The sequence below is a fragment of the Pipistrellus kuhlii genome, unplaced genomic scaffold (genome assembly GCF_014108245.1).
Source record: "Pipistrellus kuhlii isolate mPipKuh1 unplaced genomic scaffold, mPipKuh1.p scaffold_m20_p_3, whole genome shotgun sequence".
Taxonomy (NCBI): domain Eukaryota; kingdom Metazoa; phylum Chordata; class Mammalia; order Chiroptera; family Vespertilionidae; genus Pipistrellus; species Pipistrellus kuhlii.
In genome coordinates this window covers 150,259,504-150,273,954 of record NW_023425529.1, presented here as the reverse complement: position 1 = coordinate 150,273,954, position 14,451 = coordinate 150,259,504, and the positions used below count along the sequence as shown (strand labels likewise).

The following is a 14,451-nucleotide window of genomic DNA, read 5'->3' as shown; positions in this document are numbered from 1 at the left end:
GGGAGGGATGGGAAAGGAATGAGAAAAGGAGGCGAATGAATTCAAGGCATGATGGTTATGGAGGGACTGACTTTTCTCTGAGTATATCTTTGGTATAGCTCTGATCCTTAGAACTACAGTAATGCTTCATGCACCCTTCAAACATAAAAATAAAACATAAATGCCAACAGATCATCCTTAACTGTATCACAAACAAATCACCAACAGCACTGAAGGGGATGTTCAAGGAAAGTACTAATGTAGGTAGCTTTGGTAAGTGATACCTTTACTGAACACCAACAGAACAGAACATATATATATATATATATATATATATATATATATATATATATATATATGAGGCTAATATGCTAAGTGTCCTTCCCTCCATTTGGTAATGATGTCACATACCTGGCTTTCTCTCCCTAGTGACAACTAGCCTCCTTGCAGTTTCTTCAGCCCAGGAACATGACTTGCTTTATAGATAGTGGAAACACTTTACACTGTAACCAAATGTCTGTGAAGTGTTTTCCCATGCCTCATCTCATTTAATCCTCACAGAAGTCCTGGAGTAAGAAGATAGAAGACTTGATAGAATCCTAATTACTTTTCATTGGCCAGAAAACAGAGATTTAGAAAATTTAGAAACTTGACCCGACTGAAAAGAAGTAAGAAATAATGGACCTTGAACATGACCTCAAGGTTGTCTCACTGCACAGCGCAGAATATTGTCAAACACTGCTACAGTTAAATATTTTACCCTTTGTTCTCCCTGCGTGATCTACAATAATAAGCTGCTTCATGTTGATATTTATTGCTGTGTTGCTGACAATTACCTGAAAGAGAAGTTGGGGTGTTTCACTGGGCTGGAAAAAGTTTAGCTACATCAGAAAGCAGATCTACTTAAGCAAGTTTGTTCTATATCTATAATAGCCTAAGTTGTCTCGCACATGCGTGATACATATAATGCTCTTGCTGGCACCAATTGCATGGGTATGTTTCAATTTGTCATTGTTGATTGTGAATTTGGTTGACACTTCTACTAGTATTATAGAGAAAGGGTGAATAGCGATATTAAAATATTTCTTCGAATTAATTTCCTTTCAATGTGCATGAATTTATGCACTGGGCCACTATTGATGCTATAATCTTGTTAGTGTGTTTCTCACAGTGGTATGGGTTAGTGATTCCAAAATTACTAATGGTGTACTAGAATTGAGCAAATAAGTAAATACACTATTCTATTTAATAAAAAGCTAATATGCAAATTGTCCCTACAGACGGGAGTTTGACCAACTGAGAGTTAGAAGTGCGCTGACCACCAGGGGGTGGCTCAGAACATGGTGGTATCGGCAATGTGACACTGGCAGCAGGTATCAGTGAAGATGCTGCTGGCCCCAAAGGGCCCTGACAAGAGCGGGACCACAGTGGGATGGTGGAGCAGGTGAGTGGGCAGCACCAGGCCAAAGCAGTTGCAAAGGAGGGCCCTGGCCATCAGCAGCAGGCAGCTGGGGAAAGGGAGGCCCTGGCCAGTGGTCAGCAGCTGCTAGGGACCCTATCTGTGCACGAATTTTGTGCACTGGGACTCTAGTCTATATATATAAAAGCCTAAGCAACCAAACAATCGGTACAACCAGAACAACTGGTCACTATGACATGCACTGACCACCAGAGGGCAGACACTTATTGCAGGAGCTGCTCCCTAGGGTCAGTGCGCTCTCACAGCAGGAGTGCTGCTCAGCTGAGACCAGTCCTGGTGGCCCACCAGCCTGCTGGCAGACACTCCCTCCCTCAGTAGTCCTGCAGGTCCAATCTCCCGAGAATGGGACAGGCACCAATGGACCGGTGCTGCCGTCATGATCCTGATAGTACCACTGGCCTCCTGGAAGTCAACCTCGGGCACCGCAGCAGCTTCCCCTCCCTAGATGCTCTGCAAAGGAGAAACAATATAAAAGTGGCTACCAGGTGGCTCCCTACAACTGGCGTAAATGTCAGTGGGATGGATTTGGATCTTGGGCCAGCAAGGCTGGCCCACCACCCAGCCAGAGGGTCCATCGTGTCCTGACCTCCCCATCCTTATGGGGACACCCCCTGTACACAAATTCATGCACCGGGCCTCTAGTAGATAATAAAAGCCAGGTTTTTCATCACTAGAAAAGGAAGGTCCAAAAAAAAGGCTAAAATGGACTCTGTGGTACTGGATTAGAGTCAGAGAGATCAGTATAAATTCATGGTTTTAATTAAGTACACAGACAGATATGGAAATATTCGTACAGCTGTGTGTGTATGCTGTGTATGTGTGTGTGTAAATGTGTGGGTTAGTTTATATGTCTATGTCTCCTTCCTGGCTTTGTCTATTGAAAGGTCCTGGAAGCAATGACCCTTCCACAACAATGAGAACACTGGCACCTCAATCATGGTTTCTAAACACCTTTCTCCAACAAAAGGAACCAGGGCTCCTTGGAGAAAGGGTTCCTTAGTTCCAGGGCTGGCAGGGAAAACACAAGATGATCTTGGCACATCTTGTGGCGCCAGAGTAAGGAAGTGCTCAAAAAAGTTAGGGGGAGCTTGTTGAAAGAACACAGGACTCAACCCGAAGGGGCTCCGTGAGGAGCTGGAACAATCTGAATAATAAATAAATAAATATATAAATAAATAAAGTAATGAAAAAAATCCAGTATTGGATTTCAGCACCTAGAATAAAATAATATCCATGATTCCATACTGATAGAAATGATCAAATATATGGAAGAAGGTGCAGTTCTTCCTTATAGAAGAATTCCAATTAATTAAGTAGAATAAAATAGAGAAATAAAAATTGCCACTAGGCTAACTCATAATTGTGACAGTCAAGATCCACTGAACTAATAGATGCTAAAATTAGCGGGTGAGCCGAAACCAGTTTGGCTCAGTGGTAGAGCGTCGGTCTGCAGACTGAAAGGTCCCAGGTTTGATTCTGGTCAAGGGCATGTGCATTGGTTGTGGGCACATCCCCGCTAAGGGGTGTGCAAGAGGCAGCTGGTTGATGTTTCTCTCTCATCCACGTTTCTAGCTCTCTATCCCTCTCCCTTCCTCTCTGTAAAAAATCAATAAAATATATATTTTTAAAAAATTGGCGGGTGAAGCTTTGAGAGGTAACAGGATGTTGGCCTAATCTGAAAGTACCTCCCTGGGAAAAAGAAAGTAACTTTATAGTAGAAAGAGCCAACAAACACCACCACAACGAAGCAATCAAGGGAAATTAACGTCACCAATAATAAGTAGGCACCACTGTGTCTACTGTACTGAAAAGGACATATAGCTTTTCTGTGATATTCTTGCTAAAAACCATCACATCATTCTAATCATTGGAAAACATTACACAAACCCAAATTGAGGGATATTCTACCAAATAATTGGCCGGTACTCTTTAAATGTGTCAAGATCATGAAAGACAGGGAAAGACTGAGAACTATCACAGACTGGAGGAGACTATGAAAAATAACAATAAATATAATGTGTAATCCTGGATAGGGTGCTGGAGCAGAGAAAGGATACTCATGGAAAAACTGATGACATTTGAATGAGGTCCACAGTTTGTTTAATCACATTGTTTCAAAAGGTCTGGTTTTGATCATTGTACCACGGTTATGTAAGTGGTTACTATTAGGAGAAGTTGTGTGAGTAGTATATAGGAATTATGAACTATATTTCTTGTGTAAGTCTAAAATTAGTTCAAAGTTAAAAGTTTAGCCCAGCTGGTGTGGTTCAGTGGTTGAGCATTGATCTAGGAACCAGGAGGTCACGGTTCAATTTCCAGTCAGGAAACATGGCTGGGTTTCAGGCTCAATCCCCAGTGGGGAGCATGCAGGAGGCAGCCAATATTTGATTCTTTCTCATTACTGATGTGTCCATCTCTCCCTCTCCCTTCCTCTCTCTGAAATCATAAAAACATATTTGAACAAAAGAAAATTAAAAGCTTAAAAATATTTAGGAACTAGATAGAGAGACACAACTTTCCTCTTTATTTGAGGGTCGTTAGATTGCTAAGAATAAATTGCATTCTCGATCTTGATGCTGAAATGCTAGAAATTTTTAAAAAATAATTTTAAGAAATGAACAGTTGCAATGGAGAAATAGCAAAGGCCCTTGGAAGGGTACAGAGTACCTTTCAGAAGTGTCCACCTGAGTGACAGGTGACAGGAACACTTAGCTTCTGGCTCTTGTCCTCCACTGGCTAAGACGAAGGGGAATTCACAATCCCCCTAGTTCTGGGCTGTCCTGTCTCCAGCCAAAGGTTTTTGTTTTTTAATTACCCTTTGCCTCCCCAACATTGAAAACGACTCACAGACCCTAACTGGTTTGGCTCAGCGGATAGAGAGTCGGCATGCGGACTGAAAGGTCCCAGGTTTGATTCTGGTCAAGGGCATGTACCTTGGTTGTGGGCACATCCCTAGTAGGAGGTTTGCAGGAGGCAGCTGATCAATATTTCTCTCTCATCGATGTTTCTGACTCTCCCTTCCTCTCTGTGAAAAATCAATAAAATATATTTTTTTAAAAAGAAAAGAAAACGACTCACAGGCAGAACGTAGACAGAATCTGAGGTAGGACATTGGCAACACAAGGCAACACTTACTCGAGAGGACTTCACTGGCATGCTTCAGAAAAGCCAGAAGTGTTGAGGGCTGCGGTGCCAGAACCACAGGCATCCCTGGAACGAGGCTGAAATCTCTGATCACAGAGCCACTGTGGGAAGCAGGAATGACCCACACTGCAAGGAATCCAATTCTGCCAGCAACCACATCCACTTGAAGAGGAGGCTATGCCTTAAACGAGACCCCAGCAGCCTCTGACACCTCAATAACAGCCTCCGGAGACCCCGATGTTAGGCTGAGGGTTTCTGGGCTTGACGTGACAGACACCATCTTAAGAAGCATGTATCTCTGTGACCACCAGTTTACCCCGGGAGGGGAAGGCCTGTGTCACCTGAAAGGAATGTACATAGATAAGTAAGCTCGTTAAGTTGTTTACTGCTTTGGAGTATAAAGCTCTTAAGGGCAGGTGCCTCTTAGCTACATGCCACCTGTGATCCCGCAGGCTCTGTATATCAAGCCCCATCCCTTTCCGGCTTGGAGATCCACTATTTTGCTGCCAAAAATGGAATCTGTCTGGAATTTCGCTTGATAAACTTTTTAATTCTGGAGTTGTCACCCTCTTTCTTTGACCTCTTGGTCAGCCACCTTCGGAGGCTGGTTCCAGTACATCTCGGGGAAGTTTTCCCAAATTGTCCTGAGAAAGGACTCAGCTAAGCTGGGCGCAGACTCCTGGCCCAAAGAAACTGTGAAATAACAAATGGGTGCTATTTTAAGTATCTAAGTTTGTGCTAATTTGTTACATGACGATAGAAATGAAGACAACCATCTCATAGAAATGTGACTGGTCCTTCACAGCTTAAAAACCTGGTCTAGGTAGCTACTAAAGTTAAACATATACCTGTCCTATCATTCAGCAAATCCAAAGAAAATTAGTATGTTCACCAAAAGCCATGTACAAGAGTGTGCAATGTATCACATGTGTTGGAATCACTGTTATCTAAAAATGACAAGATAATAAGTGTTGGGGAGGGTGTGGAGAAGGGAACTCTCGTGCTTTGTTGGTGGGAATGTCAATTGGTGCAGCCACTGGGGAAAGCAAAAATAGAACTACCATATAATTCAGCAATCCCACTTCTGGGTACATATCTTTAAAAAAATGACATAACTATCTTGAAGATATAGCTGCACCTCCATGTTCATTGCAACATGATTCATAGTAGCCAAGATATGGAAACAATCTAAGTGTCCAGCAATAGATGGACAAATAAAGAAAACGTGGTGTTTATACAATGGAATAGTTTTCAGCGATAAAAAAAAAAAGAAGGAAATCCTGCCTTTTGCATAACGTGGACAGACTTTGAGGGGATTATGCTAAATAAAATAAGTCAGACAGGGAAAGACAAATACTGTATGATCACACTCACAAATGAAATCTGAAATAAAATAGAAAAGACAAACTTATAGAAACAGAGGGTACAATTGTGGTTGCTGGGTCTGGGGGAAAGCAGGAGGGTAATGAGGAGATGTTGGTCAAAGAGCACAACCTCCAGTTATAAGATGAATAAGTCCTGGGGATGAATTGTACTGCATGCATGGTGCCTATATTTAACAATACTGTACTGCATACTTAAAAGCTGCTAAGAGAGTAGATCTTAAATAGCCTCACCACATACCAAACAGATTGTAATTGTGTAAGTAAGGAGGTGGGTGTGGAGGTATTAAGTAACCTTTCTGTGGTAATCAATTTGCAATATAAACATACTAGAGGCCTGGTGCATGAAATTCATGCACGGGCGGGGGGGGGGGCGGTAGAGGGGTGTCCCTCAGTCTGGCCTGCACCCTCTTCAATCTGGGACATCCCTCTCCCAATCCAGGACTGCTGGCTCCTAACCAATCACCTGCTTGTCTGCCTGACTGCCCCTAACCACTCTGCTTGCCTGCCTGCCTGATTGCCCCTAACCCCTCTGCCTGCCTGCCTGATTGCCCCTAACTGCTTCTGCCTCGGCCCCAATCACCATGGCTTTGTCTGGAAGGAGGACTAAATGACTGGAAGATGTCTGATAGACCCAATCTAATTAGCATATTACCCATTTATTTGTATGGACATCAAATCATCATGTTGTACATCTTAAATTTACACAATGTTATATGTCAATTCCATCTCAATAAAGCTGGGAGAATGGGGAAATAAAGCTAAAAAAAAAAGGAATGTGCAGTGCAGCATTGTTCTTTTTCATTCCTTTTTTATTGTGGCAAAATATACATAACAAAATCTGTTTAATGGCATTTAGTACAGTCATACCATTGTACAACCGTCATGATCATTCATCTCCAGAATTGTCTTTTTCTTCCTAAACTAAAACTGTGTAGTCATTAAACAATAACTCCCCATTCCTCTCCATCCCCAGTCCCTGTAACCATCGTTCTCCGTTCTATCTCTATGAATTTTACTACTTTGGCACCTCATCTAAGTAGAATCATACAGTATTTATTCTTTTGTGACTGTTTTTTTCCACTTAGCATAATGTTTTCAATGTTTATCCATGCTGTAGCAGGTGTTACAATTTCCTTCCTTGTAAAAAATGAATAGTATTCCATTGTATGTATAAACCATATTTCATTTATCCATTCATTCCCTGATGGACACCGGGGTTATTTCCACCTCCTGGCTACTGTGAATAATGCTGCATTGTTCTTAATAAAGAACCTCAATGTTCATGAACAGTTGAGGAGGTAAACACATTTTAATACATTTATTCAATAGAATACTATATGACAATAAAAAGAATGAATTACTCTCACATGCAACAGCATAGGTGGATTTCACAAACAATGTGAAACAAAGAAGATAAAGCTAGGCACGAAGCATCCATATGCTATTATTCCATTTGCATAAACACAAAACAGGCAAAAGAAAACGCAGTGTGAGAAGTCCAGTGAGCACTGCTGAGGAGGAGGAAGGAAGGTCTCCATGAAGGGGCTTTGAGGGAGCTCAACAGAAAGGTGAGTTCATGGGTGTTCACTTTTATACAACACATTGATCTGCACCCATCTATGTTTTATGCACTATTCAGAGAATGATACTTTAAAAGTTTAAAGAAATAGGTCTTTCTCTCACCAATATAATATTGTGTTTTCTTTTCAGTAAAATCTATAAATGAACCAAGTTCTCCTAGAACTTGAGATTTTTGTGTGATTCCCTTTCCCCAAATCAGAAATTCCAAAATTAGAGGGGTAAAAAAAAAATAACATTGCATGACAATGAACAGTAAGTTCATAAAGAACCTTTAAAAAAAAATGAGATATCATAGAAGAAAATATCATAAAAACAGTAATCCTATGAGAATTCTTAAGCATAGTAAATGTAAGCCTTGGTCTTTAAGAAGATACTACAGCATCTATAGAAACACCCATCTATATATATATATATATATAAAACCCTAACATGCAAATAGACCGAACGGCTGAACAACCAAACAAGGGAAAAACTGAACAACCTGTCGCTATGATGTGCGCTGACCACCAGGGGTCACATGTGGAACATGGTGGGTGCTGGCAGCAGCTGGCAGAGCCACAGCGGGGTGGTGGAGCAGGTGAACGGGGGTGCCAGACCAAGGCGGGGCATTGGTCGCTGTTATCTGGGTGAGCCTCTCGTGGTTACTGAAAATTCTTTGCTTCCACACACTGTGGTCCCACCAGGTGCTCACATCTGTTGCCAACGCCCACACCTGCTGCCGGCACTGGCCCCACTTGCACCTGCTGCTGGTGCCCGGTGCCAACCCTGATCTCTTGGTGCTGTCAGTGAGTTCGAGCAGCAGCTGCCAGCCCCGATTGCCCCTCAAGGCTTCTCCACCTCCCTCTGCTCCTGAGAGACGATCAGGGCTGGCAGTTGCCACTCACACCCGCTGCTGGTGACAGCCCCAACTGCTTCATGCCACCAGCAGGTTCGAGTGGGACTGACCCCATCAGAGCATGGGAGCGGCAGTGCAAGAGTGGGGCTGCTGGCAGACAGGGAACAGGGGCTGTGGCGGGAGGGGCCAGGCAGGGATGGGGAGGATGAGCCAAGACCCATGCTAATGCCCACCACAGCCTTGAGGCTCACAGTTCCTTTTAAGTTACACAAATTTGTGCACTGGGCTCCTAGTTAATATAAAAGATACCAAGAAAAAAAGTCAAAATTCATATTTAACACTTTGTGAGCCCTAAACTATTGAGGTGAGGGGAAAAGTTGGCCAACTAGATCTTAAGAATATAGAACCATGGAAAATTCCTAGATCAAAGGGTGCTCAAATGGAACCATACTTTGTCAAGACATACAAATTAGATATATTTTTAAGAGGAAATTAAAAGTTCTGAATAATTGTAATCCCTTCCAAAAAGGAAATCTTAAATTAAGGGGAAAAGATTCTAATTGAAAGATGAAATAGAGAGGGCCAGATACTGGGATACCAGGACACAGGCTGTATTGAAGAGAAGAGTACCACTGTCGGCTGCTTCCAGAGAGAGAGAGAGGGGTACAAGCACTTTTTAAGGGGAGGACAGGGTATGGGGCTTAGGGCACTCAGCACATGCTGATTGGTGATTTCATGTAAGGCCTATGATTAGGGACCTAGGAACTTAGGAATTGGGGGCTTAGGGTATTTGGCAGGTGCTGATTGGGGGTTCAATGCTCAGGAATGTCCAGCTGCAGGTGGAGTTTATGTCGGTCCATCAGTTGGAGGAAGGGAGGACCTATCACTAATAGTGTAAATAAGTCTGGCTCAGGCAGAAAACTGACCAACATATCCAAGATTCTGTCCACAAAAGTAATGATACATTTTTAATAATAAAAAAGGCTATAAAAACAGTGCATTCTCTGAAATGGCTTTAGTAAAAGCTCCTTCGTGGGTACATAAAAAGTTTCCAGTATTTCTCACTGACCAATTCCAAAGAAAAAGGGCCATTTAATACAGGGAATTGCCCACCGGCTGTTAGCTGGGCAGATAGTATGGTGCTTCTCACTGGCTGGACCAAGGTTCGCCTGGTTTCGTTCTTCTTTGAAGTTCTAAAGCTCACCTCACAGCCAGATACTTGGAAAATGATCAACAGTGGCATTACCTGAAGTCTTTATGTTCCTTGTCGGTCATCTTTTCCCGTAAGTGTGGGATGAGGTCTAATACTAACTCAATTTCCCCAATACTATCCATGAACGGATCAGTTGCCACTATTGCACTGTTATCAAGCTCCAGCCTAGAATCTGGTGTTTTGGTCCAGTTGTTATTGGGTCCTGCTTCCTGCAGCTGTGTGTGGACGCGTAGTTACGGCGAGAACTGCCGCCATTGTCTTAGGCGCCTGCCAACTGCCTTCGATCTGTGGCTTCCTGGCTCCCTGTCGTCATGGCTTGTACTTCAGGACCTCCTCGATGCCATGACTCAGCGCTCGCTCTCTGTTGTGCTTGTTTCTCTTGGTTCATTCTCTCTCTCTCTCTCTCTCTCTCTCTCTCTCTCTCTCTCTCTCTCTCTCTCTCTCTCTCTATATATATATATATATATATATATATATATATTTAATTGATTTTTTACAGAGAGAAAGAGAGAGGGATACAGAGTTAGAAACATCAATGAGAGAGAAACATTTATCAGCTGCCTCCTGCACACCCCCCACTGGGGATGTGCTTGCAACCAAGGTACATGCGCTTGACGGGAATCGAACCCGGGACCTTTCAGTCCGCAGACCGACGCTCTATCCACTGAGCCAAACCGGTTTCAGCATCATACTCTCTCTCGAGGAGCTTCACACTCATCCTGGGTAAATTCTGATGATGATGAGTGCCTCGAAGTTAGGGCCTTAGTGATCTTTTGGAAACTCACTTTTTCCAACACGTAGGGCATTCTTTGTTGCCACCACTGAGGGCAGTGATAATGCAGTCTGGCAGAAACGACGTAAACACTCCTTTGTAGTCAAGGTGTTCTTCAACATATCCCAACAAACTGGGGCGTTAATTCACTGCATAGACTCCCAGGTGACACCGCCATTTCCAAGCCAACCTTACTGCTTCCTGAGGTGTTCCTTGTAATTCATATAAACCGAGTTCCCATGTTTTGCTTAATGGTTTAGTTCCATTCTTCTGCACAGCCTGAGACATTGCGGCTCCCGCCCAGCGGAAGACTGGAGCCAGATTCAGATACAAACACCCCCACCCTCCCACCTTTGGCAGTGGAGCTCAGGAAATACAACAGAGGATGATCAATATTCATGACAGACTGCGGGGGGGAAAGGGGGAGAGTTTGGAGCAAGCAGAGGGAGGATGCAGTGGAAACATGGGACAGGGACCTGCTGGGTGCATGACCTCAGCCAGATGCTGGCCTGGAGGTCCCCCAGCTGCAGCCCCTTTCTGGTCACCTGACCCCACTCCCAGCAGCTTATCTAGATTTTCTAATTTATCTTTGGTTACCTATAAGACTATAGTCTTCTGTGTAGGAGTAAGACTATACAAACAAAATGCATTCAAGCAGATAGCTTCTCTCAACTCCCTCTTGTATTCACAAATTGAAAATGAAGAGTAGCATGGCTCAGTGGTTGAGTATAGACCTATGAACCAGGAGGTCACAGTTCCATTCTGGTCAGGACACATGCCTGGGATGCAGGCTAGATCCCCAGTGGGGGTATATGCAGGAGGCAACCGATAATGATTTTCTCTTCATCACTGATGTTTCTATCTCTCTCCCTCTCCTTTCCTATCTCTGGAAACAATAAAAATATATATTTTTTAAAAAGAGAGAAAATGAAGTGTAGTATTTTCTAGGCTACCCTAAATAAAACCTTCTCCATGACAAATGTAAAAGTTTCTAGAAGAAAAATGATGATCTTTGTATTAGTAAGAACATATGGGTTATGTGACAGGACAACCAAAATATTTTTCAGAATGAAGAATGTAGTGTGTAAATACTCTTTCAGCTAGCCCAAATTCTCAGCTCCACAGAATTAATAATTAATTCTTAAAACTGAGAGCCTTAAAATGTGAATGCCTTGTTCAAGCCCCTATCACTTCATCAGCCTTAGTTTGAACATTAACGATGATGAAAAGCTCAGTTCTCCGTACAGTACCCGTTCCTCCGTGGCTCCATTCTATTTACTGGTAACCTTTTCCTTTGATAGACTCCACCTGGGCTTTTACAGCTTTCACCCACTGGCCTGAGCCTGGCCATCAAAAACTAGGGAAAACAAGCCCAGTCCTTGTGGTGCACATAGGGACTCCCTCCCCAGAACTTATCACATCTTTCCTCGGCATGGCACCATCAGATTTTATTGATTCTGGTGGAGGTGGTGCCTACCTTTGCCCAAAGTCAGTTCTCTGAGAGCCTAATGCACCCTTAGAACACTACCTTCTCCACAAATGGTTCTTAAGAATCATCTGCAGTAAGAGGGAGGGATTCATGTTAAAATCCCAGAGGAATGATAAAACCTTAATTCCAATCCTATATAATAAGAGAGAAACATGTAAAATTGACTGTACCTCTACGATGCTCACTAGCCAATCAGAAGTGAGTATGCAAATTAACCCAACAAAAAAAATGGCAAGTTAATTTGCATACATAGGTGCCTGGCAGAAAGCCGAGCAGGAGAGCCGGCGGAGAATGGAGCTGCTTGGAGAACTTGGCTCCCTAAGCCACCAGATGGAGAGCAGAGACAGAGAGCTGGAGGCTTGGAGGACTTGGCAGAGCAGGAAGGGGAAACCAATAGTGTGAGGAGCACCAGGAATTCTGGGAATCATAGTTCTGGTGGCAGATTGATCTAGACTCTAGATCACATGTGTCAAACACAAGGCCCGCGGGCCAAATCCGTCCCGCCAGGCCTTGCAATGTGGCCCGCACCACGCTGTCATCACTGCACTCCACTGCGTTTCCATCACAATGACAGTTTATGACTGTTCAGTAAACCATTCGGCCCGCGATTTAGGCTGGATTTTAGATTTTGGCCCCTTCTCTGATTGAGTTAGACACCCCTACTCTAGAGCAAAGTGAGCCTGGAGCAGTTACTGTTTGTGATGGGGGATGCAGGGACAGCAAAGGTGAGAGACACAAGTAAAATCAGTGTCTAGGAAAAACTAAAGGGAAGGTATCCTAAAACTTTCAGGAAATCTCCAACAATGAAGCAAATAAAAGAAAAATGCCTCTATTATTCTGTGAGCAACAAACCAAACTGGGTTGGGGTCTCAGACAATTAGCTCATATGATTGCAAAAGACAGACAGAAACTCCCAGATTGGAGAGGGTGCAGGTCAGGCTGAGGGACCCACTCCCCGATGCACAAATCATGCATCAGGCCCCTCGTTATGAGATAAAATAATGTTCCCTCTTATTAACAAAATATCAAGTTTCAACAGACATAAGGACACAACTTATTTCTGCAGAGATGATAAGATGTTGATAGTTTGGGATCAAAGAGCCATACTGATTTTTCTGGATTCGTAGCCTTTGCATTATATAGCTCATTATCCATAAGGTGGTCTTTCTGTTCCCTTAGCCTGGAATTGAGCCCTTTATAGACAACTTAAATATGTGAATAATGTAGCCTTTTAAGCAGGATTTATTTGTTTAAATAGATGACAAATATTACTGAGGACCCACTGTGTGCCAGGCTTTCAGCCACACGATAGTAAAATGGCATTAAACCTACACAAACCTGTGGTTATATTTCCTTCTTCCTTATATTTTTCCAAAATGAAAATGACTTCACTGTTGTTTATGGTAAGAAAATATGTAATATATAGAACATTCAAATAGTACAAAAAGATATAAACAATAAAAAAAATGGTTACTTTTCTTACTATGCTGAAAGCATGGATGTAAGAACACCAAACTCACGAAATTGTAGGGAGGGTTACATGAGAGAACACATGTGAAAATTTCTAGCACATAGTAGGTCCTCAAAAGCAGGGATGGATTCACTGGAGCAAATGGAGTTTAGGCTTCAGGTTTCACTATTAGTATAAGTTCCTTCTGAGGCCCCTAGAAATGACCATCCAATTTTTGTAAAATGTGCAAAAGTAATATATTTGTGTATTCTTTTTCTTAGAGAGCCCCACTTGCATTGTATAACTTTCAAGGGCACCAAATCTGGAACATCCCTGCTATAAAATAGTAGTTGCTTTCCTTCCTTTGATAAACAGCAAGATCATGCTTTGCATCTACTAGGAGAGGCATGTGGGAATAGCTGAGGCCATTGTGACTTTGCAAGTCTTAGCCTAGCATCATTTCTCATTTTTATCTCACCCTCAAGGATTACAAACTTACCCAGCCCATGGCTTAATCTTCATTAGTGAAGACCACTCATTCATTCTGCGAGCAATAACAATAGCTGGCACTTTCCTGGGACGAAGAACATTGGGAAGAACATTGCATTGGCAACCTGCTGTGCTGGATATGCTCCATAAATTTAAGTGCTTTCCCCCTTGCTTACAAACAATTGAAAATAGCTTCAGATGTCAGCAAGTTGGATGAACAAAATAAGAGATATTTCTCCACTTTTTTCACCTGTGCAATTAACCTCTGAAACTACTAACTCTTATTATTAAATCTTATTTTGGCCTGGCTAGTGTGGCCCAGCAGTCGTGTTGATTTATGAACCAGGAGGTCATGATTCCATGTCAGGGCACATGCCCGGTTGTGGGCTTGATCCCAGTGTGGAGCATGCAGAAGGCAGCTAATCAATGATTCTCTCGCATCATTAATGTTTCTATATCTTTCTCCCTCTCCCTTCCTCTCTGCAATCAATAAAAAAATATATATTTTTTAAGAAATCTTATTATGGCCGGGACTGGTTTGGCTCAATGGATAGAGCGTCGGCTTGGGGACTGAAGGGCCCCGGGTTCAATTCCGGTCAAAGGCATGTACCTTGGTTGCAGGCATATCCCCAGT

The 14,451-nt window shown here is 42.8% G+C and overlaps 1 long non-coding RNA gene and 1 pseudogene across 1 annotated transcript; both read right to left on the bottom strand.

The window, feature by feature from the left end:
• Positions 1–486: 486 nt before the first annotated feature.
• LOC123653100 lies at positions 487–11,091 on the bottom strand. Its single transcript, XR_006742729.1, has 3 exons — positions 11,079–11,091; positions 6,431–6,436; positions 487–627 (listed from the first exon to the last, which is right to left on the bottom strand). It is a non-coding gene; the product is annotated as an uncharacterized LOC123653100 (long non-coding RNA).
• LOC118729689 lies at positions 9,400–10,763 on the bottom strand (annotated as a pseudogene).
• Positions 11,092–14,451: the final 3,360 nt, after the last annotated feature.